The sequence below is a fragment of the Pristiophorus japonicus genome, chromosome 6, assembly GCF_044704955.1.
Source record: "Pristiophorus japonicus isolate sPriJap1 chromosome 6, sPriJap1.hap1, whole genome shotgun sequence".
NCBI lineage: Eukaryota > Metazoa > Chordata > Chondrichthyes > Pristiophoridae > Pristiophorus > Pristiophorus japonicus.
Genome location: NC_091982.1, coordinates 160,670,933 through 160,685,796, shown reverse-complemented (window position 1 = coordinate 160,685,796; position 14,864 = coordinate 160,670,933). Strand labels below are relative to the sequence as shown.

General features: G+C 45.1%; 1 protein-coding gene across 1 annotated transcript in view; it reads right to left on the bottom strand.

Moving 5' to 3' along the window:
* The window catches only part of arhgef4 (Rho guanine nucleotide exchange factor (GEF) 4), a 401,442-nt gene extending 387,716 nt beyond the window's left edge, over positions 1–13,726 (bottom strand). Inside the window, exon 1 of the mRNA XM_070883351.1 lies at positions 13,696–13,726. The gene's annotated coding sequence lies outside the window, so the exon portion shown is untranslated. The remainder of the gene's footprint in view (positions 1–13,695) is intronic.
* Between the last annotated feature and the right edge of the window lie 1,138 nt (positions 13,727–14,864).

The following is a 14,864-nucleotide window of genomic DNA, read 5'->3' as shown; positions in this document are numbered from 1 at the left end:
CAGAGATCTGGCTTAAACACGGGAATGGAAGCTCAACATTCCTGGTTACAATGTATTCAGGATGGATAGAGAAGGAAAAAAGAAAGGAGTGGGGGTGGCAGTATTGATCAAAGATAATATTGCACTTCTACAGAAGGATGATACACAAGAGAGTTCAAAGACTGTGTCAATTTGGTTAGAGGTAAGGAACGGAAAACGAGCTGTTACATTGCTGGATGTTTACTGTAGACCCGTAAAAAGTGAGAAGGAGATAGAAGAGCAATTCTTCGGTCAAATTTCAGAGAAATGTAACAACAATAGAGCTGTTGTGTATCTGTAAATCATGCAGTCCCATGTTCCGCCACCAGGGAGCTCATTCCCTGAAGTCCCAAGGGATCCCAGCATCCCTTGGGAGCACTGTATATAAGCCAGCCCCTAAGGCCTGTTCCTCACTCTGGAGTATCTTATTAAAGACTGAAGTCACTGTTACTTTAACCTCCTGTGTGCAGTCTCATCTGTGTTAGGAACACAATAACTGGCGATGAGTATATGAATCCAATGCAAAGATGCAGCAAACTGTGGGCATCCTGGAGAAGTTCTCGGAGGGCGAGGACTGGGAAGCCTATGTCGAACAGCTAGACCAGTACTTTGTAACCAACAAGTTGGACAGAGAAGGAAGCGCTGCAAAAAGGAGAGCAGTCCTCCTCACGGTCTGCGGGGCACCAACCTACAGCCTCATGAAGAATCTTCTGGCTCTGGTGAAACCCACAGATAAGTTGTATGAGGAGCTGTGCAGACTGGTCCAGTGCATCTTAACCTGAGGGAGAGCGTGCTGATGGCGAGGTATCGGTTCTACACGTGCCAGCGATCTGAAGGTCAGGAAGTGGCAAGCTACGTCGCCGAGCTAAGGCGACTTGCAGGACAATGTGAGTTTGATGGCAACTGGAGCAAATGCTCAGAGACTTTTTTGTACTGGGCATTGGCCACGAGACCATCCTTCGAAAACTTTTGACTGCAAAGAGACCGACCCTCAGTAAGGCCATTGCGATAGCACAGGCGTTTATGTCCACCAGTGATAACACCAAACAAATCTCTCAGCACACAAGTGCTAGCAATGTTCATAAATTAACTGGAACTGTGTTTGCGAGCAGAAATGTACAGGGCAGAAACCACGAATCTGCAACGGCCAGCAGGCCTCAGGTGACCCAGATGACTCAGAGTCTCCAACAAAGGATGAATGCAAGGCAATTTACACATTGTTGGCGTTGTGGAGGCTTCCATTCAGCCTATTCATGCCGCTTCAAAGGGTATGTTTGCAAGAGCTGTGGAACAATGGGGCACCTACAACGAGCTTGCAAATGAGCTGCAAGCTCTGCAAAACCTGCTAACCACCACATGGCAGAGGAAGATCGGTCCATGGTGGATCAAAGCAATTTCGAGCCACAGAGAGAGGAGGCAGATGCTGAAATACACAGGGTGCACACATTTTAGACGAAAAGTCCACGTATAATGCTAAACGTAAAATTGAATGGCTTACATGTAGCCATGGAACTGGACACTGGCGCTAGCCAATCCATCATGAGTAAAAAGATGTTTGAAAGACTGTGGTGCAACAAGGCATTCAGACCAGCCCTGAGCTCCATCACCACAAAACTGAGAACATACACCAAAGAGCTCATCACTGTCCTGGGCAGCACCATAGTCAAGGTTACCTACGAGGGCACGGTGCATGAACTGCCACTCTGGATTGTCCCGGGCGATGGCCCCACACTGCTTGGAAGGAGCTGGCTGGGCAAAATACACTGGAACTGGGAGGACATCCGAGCACTATCACATGTCGATGAGGCCTCATATACCCAGGTTCTCAACACATTTCCTTCCCTTTTTGAGCCAGGCATTGGAAACTTTTCCGGGGTGAAGGTGTGGATCCACTTGGTCCCAGAGGCACGACCCATTCAACACAAGGCGCGAGCGGTACCTCACATGATGAGGGAGAGAGTGGAAATCGAGCTGGACAGGCTGCAATGCGAGGGCATCATCTCCCAGTGGAATTCAGTGAGTGGGCCAACCCGATTGTTCCAGTACTCAAAAGTGATGGCACGGTCAGGATTTGCGGCGATTATAAAGTAACTGTTAATCGTTTCTCACTACAGGACCAATACCCGCTACCGAAGGCAGATGACCTATTTGCGACGCTGGCAGGAGGCAAGATGTTCACCAAGCTCGACCTGATTTCGGCCTACATGATGCAGGAGCTGGAGGAGTCTTCGAAGGGCCTCACCTGCATCAACATGCACAAGGGTCTGTTCATCTACAACAGATGCCTGTTTCGAATTCAATCAGCTGCAGTGATCTTCCAGAGAAACATGGAGAGCCTACTCAAGCCAGTACCATGCACGGTGGTTTTTCAGGATGACATATTGGTCACGGATCGGGACACCGTCGAGCACTTACAAAGCCTGGAGGAGGTCCTCCAGCGACTGGATTGCGTAGGACTGCGGCTGAAGAGGTCGAAATGCATTTTCATGGCAACAGAAGTGGAGTTTTTTCGGAGAAAGATCACGGCGGATGGCATTCGGCCCACAGACGCCAAGACAGAGGCTATCAGGAACGCACGCAGGCCACAGAACGTCATGGAGCTGCGATCGTTCCTGGGACTCCTCAACTATTTTGGTAACTTCCGACTAGGGTTAAGCACACACTTAGAGCCCCTACATGTGTTATTGCGTAAAGGTGAGAACTGGGTATGGGAAAAAAAAACAAGTATTTGCTTTTGAGAAAGCCAGAAACATTTTATGCTCCAACAAGCTGCTTGTATTGTATAACCCGTGTAAAAGACTTGTGCTAGCATGTGATGCGTCGTCGTACGGAGTCGGGTGTGTATTACAACAAGCTAACATTGCAGGGAAGTTGCAAGCTGTCGCCTCTGCTTCCAGGAGCTTGTCTAAGGCCGAGAGGGCCGACAGCATGATTGAGAAAGAGGCATTAGCGTGTGTGTTCGGGGTAAAGAAAATGCATCAGTACCTGTTTGGCCTCAAATTTGAGCTGGAAACTGATCACAAGCCCCTCTTATCCCTGTTCGCTGAAAACAAGGGGATATATACTAATGCCTCAGCCCGCATACAAAGGTGGGCACTCGCGCTATTAGCGTATAACAATACCATCCGCCACAAGCCAGGCACCGAGAACTGTGCGGATGCTCTCAGTCGGCTATCATTGCCCACCACGGGGGTGGAAATGGCGCAGCATGCAAACTTGTTGATGGTGGCGCAGCCCGCAGACTTGTTAATGGTCATGGAAGCGTTTGAAAATGATAAATCACCTGTCACGGCCCACCAGATTAGGACTTGGACGAGCCAAGATCCTCTGCTGTCCCTAGTAAAAAACTGTGTATTGCATGGGAGCTGGGCCAGCATCCCCGTTGAAATGCAAGAGCTAATCAAGCCGTTCCAGCGGCGAAAGGACGAGCTGTCCATTCAGGCAGACTGCCTGTTGTGGGGTAACCGCGTAGTGCCACCAAAAAAGGGCAGAGAGACGTTCATCTCGGATCTCCTCAGCACATACTTGGGTATAGTGATGATGAAAGCGATAGCCAGATCCCAAGTATGGTGGCCCGGTATCGACTCTGACTTAGAGTCCTGTGTACGGCAATGCAGCGTGTGTGCTCAGTTGAGCAACGCGCCCAGAGAGGCACCACTAAGTTTGTGATCCTGGCCCTCCAGGCCATGGTTGAGGATCCATGTCGGCTATGTGGGGCTGTTTCTCGGTAAAATGATCCTGGTGGTGGTGGATGCTTTTTCAAAATGGATTGAATGTGAAATAATGTCGGGAAGCACTGCCACCGTCACTATTGAAAGTCTGAGGGCCATGTTTGCCACTCACAGCCTGCCTGACATACTGGCCAGTGACAACGGGCCATGGGTATGACTTGGTGGCTATTACAGAAACGTGGTTGCAGGGTGGCCAAGACTGGGAATTAAACATACAGGGGTATCTGACAATTCGGAAAGATAGACAAAAGGGAAAGTAGGTGGGGTAGCTCTGTTAATAAAGGATGATATCAGGGCAGTTGTGAGAGACGATATTGGCTCTAATGAACAAAATGTTGAATCATTGTGGGTGGAGATTAGAGATAGTAAGGGGGAAAAGTCACTGGTGGGCGTAGTTTATAGGCCCCCAAATAATAACTTCACGGTGGGGCGGGCAATAATCAAGGGAATAATGGAAGCATGTGAAAAAGGAACGGCAATAATCATAGAAACATAGAAACATAGAAAATAGGTACAGGAGTAGGCCATTCGGCCCTTCTAGCCTGCACCGCCATTCAATGAGTTCATGGCTGAACATTCAACTTCAGTACCCCATTCCTGCTTTCTCGCCATACCCCTTGATCCCCTAGTAGTAAGGACCTCATCTAACTCCTTTTTGAATATATTTAGTGAATTGGCCTCAACAACTTTCTGTGGTAGAGAATTCCACAGGTTCACCACTCTCTGGGTGAAGAAGTTCCTCCGCATCTCGGTCCTAAATGGCTTACCCCTTATCCTTAGACTGTGACCTCTGGTTCTGGACTTCCCCAACATTGGGAACATTCTTCCTGCATCTAACCTGTCTAACCCCGTCAGAATTTTAAATGTTTCTATGAGGTCCCCTCTCATTCTTCTGAACTCCAGTGAATACAAGCCCAGTCGATCCAGTCTTTCTTGATAGGTCAGTCCCGCCATCCCGGGAATCAGTCTGGTGAACCTTCGCTGCACTCCCTCAATAGCAAGAATGTCCTTCCTCAGGTTAGGAGACCAAAACTGTACACAATACTCCAGGTGTGGCCTCACCAATGCCCTGTACAACTGTAGCAACACCTCCCTGCAATCATGGGGGATTTTAACCTACATATCGATTGGTCAAATCAAATCGCACGGGGTAGCCTTGAGGAGGAATTCATAGAGTGCATACAGGATTGTTTCTTAGAATAGTATGTTACAGAACCTACAAGGGAGAAAGCTATCTTAGATCTGGTCCTGTGTAAGGAGACAGGAATAATAAACAATCTCCGAGTAAAAGATCCTCTCGGAATGAGTGATCACAGTATGGTTGAATTTATAATACAGATTGAGGATGAGGAAGTAGTGTCTCAAACGAGCGTACTATGCTTAAACAAAGGGGACTACAGTGGGATGAGGGCAGAGTTGGCTAAAGTACACTGGAAACACAGACTAAACGGTGGCACAATTGAGGAACAGTGGAGGACTTTTAAGGAGCTCTTTCATCGTGCTCAACAAAAATATATTCCAGTGAAAAAGGAGGGCAGTAAGAGAAGTGATAACCAGCCGTGGATAACCAAGGAAATAAAGGAGCGTATCAAATTAAAAACCAATGCGTATAAGGTGGCCAAGGTTAGTGGGAAACTAGAAGATTGGGAAAATTTTAAACGACAGCAAAGAATGACGAAGAAAGCAATAAAGAAAGGAAAGATAGATTACAAAAGTAAACTTGCGCAAAACATAAAAACAGATAGTAAAAGCTTTCACCGATTATATAAAACAGAAAAGAGTAACTAAAGTAAATGTTGGTCCCTAAGAAGATGAGAAGGAGGATTTAATCATGGGAAATGTGGAAATGGCTGAAACCTTAAACAATTATTTTGCTTCGGTCTTCACAGTGGAAGACACAAAAACCATGCCAAAATTGCTGGTCACGGGAATGTGGGAAGGGAGGACCTTGTGATAATCAGTATCACTAGTGAGGTAGTGCTGGACAGGCTAATGGGACTCAAGGTAGACAAATCCCTTGATCCTGATGAAATGCATCCCAGGGTATTAAAAGAGATGGCGGAAGTTATAGCAGATGCATTCGTTATAATCTACCAAAATTCTCTGGACTCTGGGCAGGTACCAGCAGATTGGAAAGCAGCTAATGTAACGCCTCTGTTTAAAAAAGGGGGCAGACAAAAGGCAGGTAACTATAAGCCAGTTAGTTTAACATCTGTAGTGGGGAAAATGCTTGAAGCTATCATTAAGGAAGAAATAGCGGGACATCTAGACAGGAATAGTGCAATCAAGCAGACGCAACATGGATTCATGAAGGGGAAATCATGTTTAACTAATTTACTGGAATTCTTTGAGGATATAACAAGCAGGGTGGATAGAGGTGTACCGATGCATGTGGTGTATTTAGATTTCCAAAAGGCATTCGATAAGGTGCCACACAAAAGGTTACTGCAGAAGATAAAGGTACGCGGAGTCAGAGGAAATGAATTAGCATGGATCGAGAATTGGCTGGCTAACAGAAAGCAGAGAGTCGGGATAAATGGGTCCTTTTCGAGTTGGAAATCGATGGTTAGTGGTGTGCCACAGGGATCGGTGCTGGGACCACAACTGTTTAAATATACATAGATGACCTGGAAGAGGGGACAGAGTGTAGTGTAACAACATTTGCAGATGACACAAAGATTAGTCGGAAAGCTGGTTGTGTAGAGGACACAGAGAGGCTGCAAAGAGATTTAGATAGGTTAAGCGAATGGGCTAAGGTTTGGCAGATGGAATACATTGTCGGAAAATGTGAGGTCATACACCTTGGAAAAAAACAGTAAAAGGGAATATTATTTGAATGGGGAGAAATTTCAACATGCTGCAGTGCAGAGGGACCTGGGGGTCCTTGTGCATGAATCCCAAAAAGTTAGTTTGCAGGTGAAGCAGGTAATCCGGAAGGCGAATGGAATGTTGGCCTTCATTGCCAGAGGGATGGAGTACAAAAGCAGGGAGGTCCTGCTGCAACTGTATGGGTATTGGTGAGGCCGCACCTGGAGTACTGCGTGCAGTTTTAGTCATCTTACTTAAGGAATGATATACTAGCTTTGGAGCGGGTACGGAGATGATTCACTAGGCTGATTCCGGAGATGAGGGGGTTACCTTATGATGATAGATTGAGTAGACTGGGTCTTTACTCGTTGGAGTTCAGAAGGATGAGGGGTGATCTTATAGAAACATTTAAAATAATAAAAGGGATAGACAAGATAGAGGCAGAGAGGTTGTTTCCACTGGTCGGGGAGACTAGAACTCGGGGGCACAGCCTCAAAATACGGGGGAGCCAATTTAAAACCGAGTTGAGAAGGAATTTCTTCTCCCAGAGGGTTGTGAATCTGTGGAATTCTCTGCCCAAGGAAACAGTTGAGGCTAGCTCATTGAATGTATTCAAATCACAGATAGATAGATTTTTAACCAATAAGGGAATTAAGGGTTACGGGGAGCGGGCGGGTAAGTGGAGCTGAGTCCACGGTCAGATCAGCCATGATCTTGTTGAATGGCGGAGCAGGCTTGAGGGGCTAGATGGCCTACTCCTGTTCCTAATTCTTATGTTCTTATGCTCTTATGTTTCACCAGTGCCGAATTTAAAGAATTCATGAATGGGATCAAACATGTCACTTCGGCCCCATTTAAACCAGCCTCCAATGGGCAGGCCGAGTGGGCAGTACAAACAATCAAACAGAGCCTTAAACGAGTCACAGAAGGCTCATTCCAAACCCGCCTGTCCCGAGTACTGCTCAGCTACGGCACGAGACCCCACTCGCTCACAGGTGTGCCTCCGGCTGAGCTACTCATGAAAAGGACACTTAAAACCAGACTCTCGCTGGTTCACCCCAACCTGCATGATCAGGTCGAGAGCAGGTGGCAGCAACAAAATGTAAACGATGGTCGCGCCACTGTGTCACGGGAAATTGATTTGAATGACCCTGTGTATGTGCTAAACTATGGATATGGTCCCTAGTGGATCGCGAGTACAGTGAAGTTAAAGAAGGGAGTAGGGTGTTTGTAGTCAAACTAAACAATGGACAAATTTGCAAAAAGCACTTGGACCAAACGAGGCTGCGATTTACAGACAGCCCTGAACAACCCACAGCAGACACCATCGTTTTCGAACCCACAACACACACCCAAAGGATCAACGACACCACGCCGGACCAGGAAATCGAACCCATCACGGCCAACAGTCCAGCAAGGCCAGGTTCACCCAGCAGCCCTGCAGGGCCAACAACATGGGCTGACATCATCGCATGTGAGGCGACCCCTCAGTGCCATGCGCCAAACCCTTAGCGCCCCACAGGGGAAATTGTCCCACTCCCTGCTAGGCTGCTGCGAGTGGGTGCCAACACCAGTTTTGCAGGACATGAAGCTGGCCGACATCCGCTCGCAAGTTAAAGGAGAGGTCAACCAGCGCCCTGCTCTTTTGTGTGGTCCAGGCCGCCATTGTGCAGCCCTGCACTCCATTTTGGGTGTCGTGCTACAGGCCCAGTACTGCGCTGCCCTGGTGGTCCAGTGGAGGCCATCATAGGCATTGCAGAGTGTGCAGTGGCCTTCCCCTTTAAGCAAAGGGGAGGGGCATTGAATTGCATCAGCGCTATGCTGAGCATCCATGTAGCACTGAAACCTCGCCCCAGCATCGCCCCGGGACCCGCCCCTAAAGGAAGCGGAGCGCGCGAGGTTGTATTTCACTTCCTTTGCGGGTAGGTAATCCCAATTCAGTGGCTGGGGCAGGACTTCTATGCCTGGCTCAGCAGGTTACAGCCCCCAATCTGAGCGCAGAGAAATTTTGCTCCCGCAATTTCAGTGATTTGAGAAGGGATCTAGCACAAGTGGACTGGAAACACGATTGGCCAAGAACACAGTAGATGAGCAATGGCAGGCCTTCAAGGGTAGCCTTGAGGAAGAGTTCATAGAGTGTATCCAGGATATTTTCCTTAAATAGTATGTGACAGAACCAACCAGGGAACAGGCTGTCTTAGATCTGCTACTGTGTAATGAGACAGGATTAATAAGGATCCTCCAGGAATGAGTGACCATAATATGGTTGAATTTCAAATTCAGTTGGAGGGTGAGAAAGTTGGATCTTAAACCAGTGTCCTAAGCTTAAACAAAGCAGACTACAAAGGTATGAAGGCAGAGTTGGCTAAAGACTGGGAAAATAGATTAAAATTTGCGACGGTTGATGAGCAGTGGCAGACATTTAAGGAGATATTTCATAACTCTCAACAAAAATATATTCCAAGGAAAGACTGTAAGAGAAGGAATAACCATCCGTGGCTAACTAAGGAAATAAAGGATGGTATCAAATTGAAAACAAGCTCATACAAAATGGGAGGCCAGAGGATTGGGAAACTTTTAAAAGCCAGCAAAGAACGACTGTAAAAATAATAAAGAGAGGGAAAATAGATTATGAAAGCAAACTAGCACAAAATATAAAAACAGACAGTAAGAGTTTCTACAAGTACATAAAAAGGAAAAGAGCGGCTAAAGTAAATGTTGGTCCACGAGAGGATCAGACCGGGGAATTAATAATGGGGAACAAGGAAATGGCAGAGACTGTGAATAAATATTTTGTATCAGTCTTCATGGTAGAAGACACTAAAAACATCCCAATAGTGGATAATCAAGGGGCTATAGGGAGGAAGAAACTTAATACAATCACTAAAGAAGTAGTACTCAGTAAAAATAATGGGACTAAAGGTGGACAAGTCCCCTGGACCTGATGGCTTGCATCCTAGGGTCTTAAAAGAAGTGACTGCAGAGATAGTGGATGCATTGGTTGTAACCTACCAAAATTCTCTGGATTCTGGGGCGGTCCCAGCGGATTGGAAAAGCACAAATGTAATGCCCCTATTTAAAAAAGAAGGCAGAAAAAAAGCAGGAAACTATAGACCAGTTAGCTTAACATCTGTCATTCGGAAAATGCTGGAGTCCATTATTAAGGAAGCAGTAGCAGGGCATTTAGAAAAGCATGATTCAATCAAGCAGAGTCAGCATGCTTTTAGGAAAGGGAAATCACGTTTGACAAATTTGCTGCCGTTCTTTGAGGATGTAATGAGCTGGGTGGATAAGGGGGAACCAGTGGATGTGGTGTATTTGGATTTCCAGAAGGCATTCGATAAGGTGCCACACAAAAGGTTACTACACAAGATACAAGTTCACGGTGTTGGGGGTAATATATTAACATGGATAGAGGATTGGCAACAGAAAACAGAGAGTCGGAATAAATGGGTCATTTTCCGGTTGGCAAATAGTAATTAGTGGGGTGCCGCAGGGATCGGTGCTGGGGCCTCAACTATTTACAATCTATATTAATGACTTGGATGAAGGGACCGAGTGTAATGTGGTCACGTTTGCTGATGATATAAAGATGGGTGGGAGAGCAAATTGTGATGAGGACATAAGAAATCTGCAAAGGGATATAGACAGGCTAAGTGAGTGGCAAAAATTTGGCAGGTGGAGGATAATGTGGGAAAATGTGAGGTTATCCACTTTGGCAGAAAAAAAATAGAAAAGCAAATTTTAATTTAAATGGAGAAAAATCGCAAAGTGCTGCAGTACAGAGGGACTTGGGGGTCCTTGTGCATGAAACACAAATAGTTGTGTATGCTGGTACAGCAATAATCAGGAAGGCAAATGGAATGTTGGCTTTTATTGCAAAGGGGATGGAGTATAAAAGCAGAGAAGTCCTGCTACAACAGCACAGGGTATTGGTGAGATCACACCTAGAGTACTGCATTACAGTTTTGGTCTCCGTATTTAAGGAAGGATAAACTTGCATTGGAGGCTGTTCGGAGAAGGTTCACTAGGTTGATTCCAGAGTTGAGGGGGTTGACTTATGAAGATAGGTTGAATAGGTTGTGCCTATACTCATTGGAGTTCAGAAGAATGAGAGGTGATCTTATCCAAACATATAAGATAATGAGGGGGCTCGTCAAAGTGGATGCAGAGAGGATATTTCCACTCATAGGGGAAACTAAAACTAGGGGGCATAGTCTCAGAATAAGAGGCCGCCCATTTAAAACTGAGATGAGGAGGAATTTCTTCTCTCAGAGGGTTGTAAATCTGTGGCATTCTGTGCCAGAGAGCTGTGGAGGTGGGGGTCATTGAATATATTTAAGGCGGAGCTAGACAGATTTTTGAGCGATAAGTGAATTAAGGATTATGGGGAGCGGGCAGGGTTGTGGAGCTGAGTCCATGATTGGATCAGCCATGATCTTATTACATGGCGGAGCAGGCTCCAGGGGTCAAATTGCCTAATCCTGCTCCTATTTCTTATGTTCTTATGTTCAAGGCGGGGATAGTTTGGTTACAAGCCAAGCATAATCCCATAGGGAGAAAAGATGGGGGATCCAAAGCTAGAGCTCCTTGGATGAAAAAGGAAACAGAGATTACAATAAAACACAAAAAGGAATTTTATGACAAAGGTCAGATACAGAATACAGTGGAAAACCACGTAGAATTAGAGAGTGCAGGAGGAAATTGAAAAAGGAAATAAGAAGGGCAAAGTGAGAATATGAGAAAAGATTAGCAAATAACATCAAAGGGAACCCAAAAATCTTTTTATAAACATATAAAAAATAAAAGAATAGTTAAAGGAATGGTAGGGACAAAAAGAAGGAAATCTTTTTATGGAGGCAGAAGACATGACTGAGGTAGTGAATGAGTAATTTGCATCTGTCTTCACAAAAGTAGAGGATGAAGTTAATGTCGCAGTAGAGGAGGAGGGAGTGGAGATATTGGATAGGATAAAAATAGATAGAAAGGAGGTGCTAAGTAGGTTGGCATCACTCAAAGTTAACAGGTCACCTGGTCTGGATGGGATGCATTCTAGGTTGTTAAGGTAAGCAAGGGTGTAGACAGCAGAAGCTCTGACCACAATCGTCGAATCCTCCTTGTATATGGGAGTGGTGCCAGAGGACAGGCACCCTTATTCAAAAAAGGGGAGAGAGATAAACCTGGTAACTACACGCCAATCAGTCTAACGTCAGTGGTAGGAAAACTGTGGTGGCTCGAGTTAAGGACAAAATTTATTCTCACTTGGAGAAGCATGGATTACTAAGGGACAGCCAGCAGGGATTTGTTAAAGGCAAATCGTGTTGGACTAACCTGATAGAATTATTTGATGGAAATACAGACGGGGTTGATGAAGGTAGTCCAGTAGCTGTTGTATATATGGTCTTTCAAAAGGCTATTGATAAATTACCACATAACAGAATTATTTGGAAAAAAAAAGCACATAGGATTAAAGGGACTATGGTACTTCGGTACATAGTTGGCTAATGGATAGGAGGCAGAAAGTAGTGGTGAATGGATGTTTTTCTGAGGACTATGCAGAGGGGACCCCCAGGGGTTGGTCTTCGGACCACTGCTTCTCTTGTTATATATAACTGACCTGAACTTGGGTATAAGGAGTACAATTTCGAAGTTTGCAGATGATACAAATCTTGACAACGTAGTAAATAGTGAGGCAGATAGTAGAAGACTTCGGGAGGACATAGACAGACTGGTGAAATGGGCAGATGAAATTTAATGCGGAAAAGAGTGAAGTGATGCACTTTGGGAGGGACAACATGGAGAGGTGGTATAATCTAAGTGTTACAATTTTGAAGAGGGTGCAAGAGCAGAGGGACCTGGGGGTGCATATTCACAAATATTTGAAGGTGGCAGGGTAAGTTGGTAAGGCGGTTAAGAAAGCATGTGGGCTACTTGGCTTTGTAAATAGGGGCATTGAATACAAGGAAGCCATGCTAAACCTTTACAAATCACTGGTTAGGCCTCAGCTGAAGTATTGTGTACAATTCTGGAAGGACGTGAAGGCCTTGGCGAGGGTAAAGAGGAGGTTTAGCAGGATGATACCAGGGATGAGGGACTTCAGTTTTGTGGACAGATTGGAGAAGCTGGGATTGTTCTCCTTGGATCAAAGAAGGTTAAGGGGAGACCTAATGGAGTTATTCAAAATTATGGGTGGTTTTGATAGAGCAAGTAGGGAGAAACAGTTTCCTCTGGCAAGTGGGTCAGTAACCAAAGCTGACAGATTTAAACAGTAACCAAAGCTGACAGATTTAAAATAATTGACAAAAGAACTAGAGGAGAAACGAGGAGAAACTTGTTTCACACAGAGGGTTGTTGAGATCTGGAAAGGTGGCAGAAGCAGATTGCAAAGGAATTTTCAAAGTCAATTCGACATGTACTAGAAGAGGACTAGATTGCAGGGATATGGGGAAAAAGCTGGGGTGTAGAACTAATTAGATTGCTCTTTCAAAGAGCCGGCACTGGCACGATGGGCCAAATGACCTCCTTCTGTGCCATAAGATTCTATGATTCTTACAGTCTCTGTTAGTGTTGGTTGAGAGAAAAATGCTGGTAGGAATGGCAAAAGAACCAGGAGAACTTGCTGCTTTTCTTTGAATAGTTCTTCTGAAATATTCAGTCTGACAGGCAACCTTATATTATGCAAGATGACTCTCAGAGGAAACTGGAACTCTCCATCAGTATGGCCTAGTTCACTTGGCTGTGTAATCCTAAATCTACTTCCCAGTGTGGAGCAGGCCTAAACACCTCCAGTAAAGAGCTCCAACAGTTTCATTGTGTGCTTTTTAAAAGTGGACTAAGTCCCTAGAATGTTACAATGTAAATTTGTTTCATTTATTGTAAAATCTTGTTTTTATCAGCAAGAATTAAAAATTAACGAGCAGCTTTTACACCAATATACTAGATTTTACACCATGATTGAACAGCTCTAGGCAAATTTTGCCACACTGTGTCACTGTACACTTGAGCAGAGATAAATATACACAAGCAACAAGGTAAAATTAGATTTGAAGAATAGATCAAAACTGAAGCATCAGAGCTTGGATACCGACAACAGGAACCTTCGGCACTGAAGTGAAGGAGACAAAAGAACACTTCTTACCTGATGCTGAAGGTGTGAGTTTCTATCCAGCGCTCGCTGTGGGCAGAAAATCACCATGTTAGATTTTCAGAATTAATAAAGTATTCAACTGACAAACAGCCTTCAAAATGAAAGACAATTTGGGGACATTGCGCAATTATGTTTTCTGCGATTAAATTCAGGCTCATGGTCTGATGTACCTACTTAGATTTATAAAGAGAGTGGTTTGTGCACACCATATTGATTTGTGGCGCTCCATTATGCAAACAGTTTTACTTGCTGGCAAGCGCTCCACTTGGAACTCCTACATGGCAGGCGTGCCCCAGGTGGGCAAAGGAAATGTTTCAAGGACACACTCAAAGCCTCCTTGATAGAGTGTAACATCCCCACCGGCACCTGGCAATGCCTGGCCCAAGACCACCCTAAGTGGAGGAAGAGCATCTGGGAGAGTGTTGAGCACCTCGAGTCTCGTCGCCGAGAGCATGCAGAAATCAAGCGCAGATAGCAGAAGGAACATGCGGCAAACCAGACTCCCACCCACCCTTTCTTTCAACTATTGTCTGTCCCACCTGTGACAGAGACTGTAATTCCCATATTGGACTGTACAGTCACCTGAGAACTCGCTTTTAGAGTGGAAGCAAGTCTTCCTCGATTTCGAGGGACTGCCTATGTTGATGATGATGACTTGCTGGTGAAACATAAAGTGAGGTTGAGTATTGACGATCATATTATCTTACAGCAAGAAAGGAGAGCAAAATACCTAAGAGAAAATTAAAATTAGATTCTATTTGTATGTAAAGAAACAATTTGTATTTATAAATCATGAGGAACACGTTCTTGCTCCTGAGCTGAATGCCTGGGTACAGTACATAGAGTAACATTGAGTAGGGAGAAGATATACTGTAACCAAAAGATCTAATATGGTCAAATACAGGAACAGGAAAATCTGTTCCACTCCCCCCCCCCTCCACACCTACTATATCTCTCAAATATCCCCTAATATTTTACATAAACTGATTTAAAGTACAATTGTTATGCAGGTAAAAAGCTACAACCATTTGTGCACAGCAATTAGATAAACTTATCAGCTTCTGGTTGAGGGAAGTTCTCCATGCTCTACTTCAAATGGTACCATGGGATCTTTAAAATACACCTGGACTTGGTTTAACATCTCATCCGAAGGACAGCAT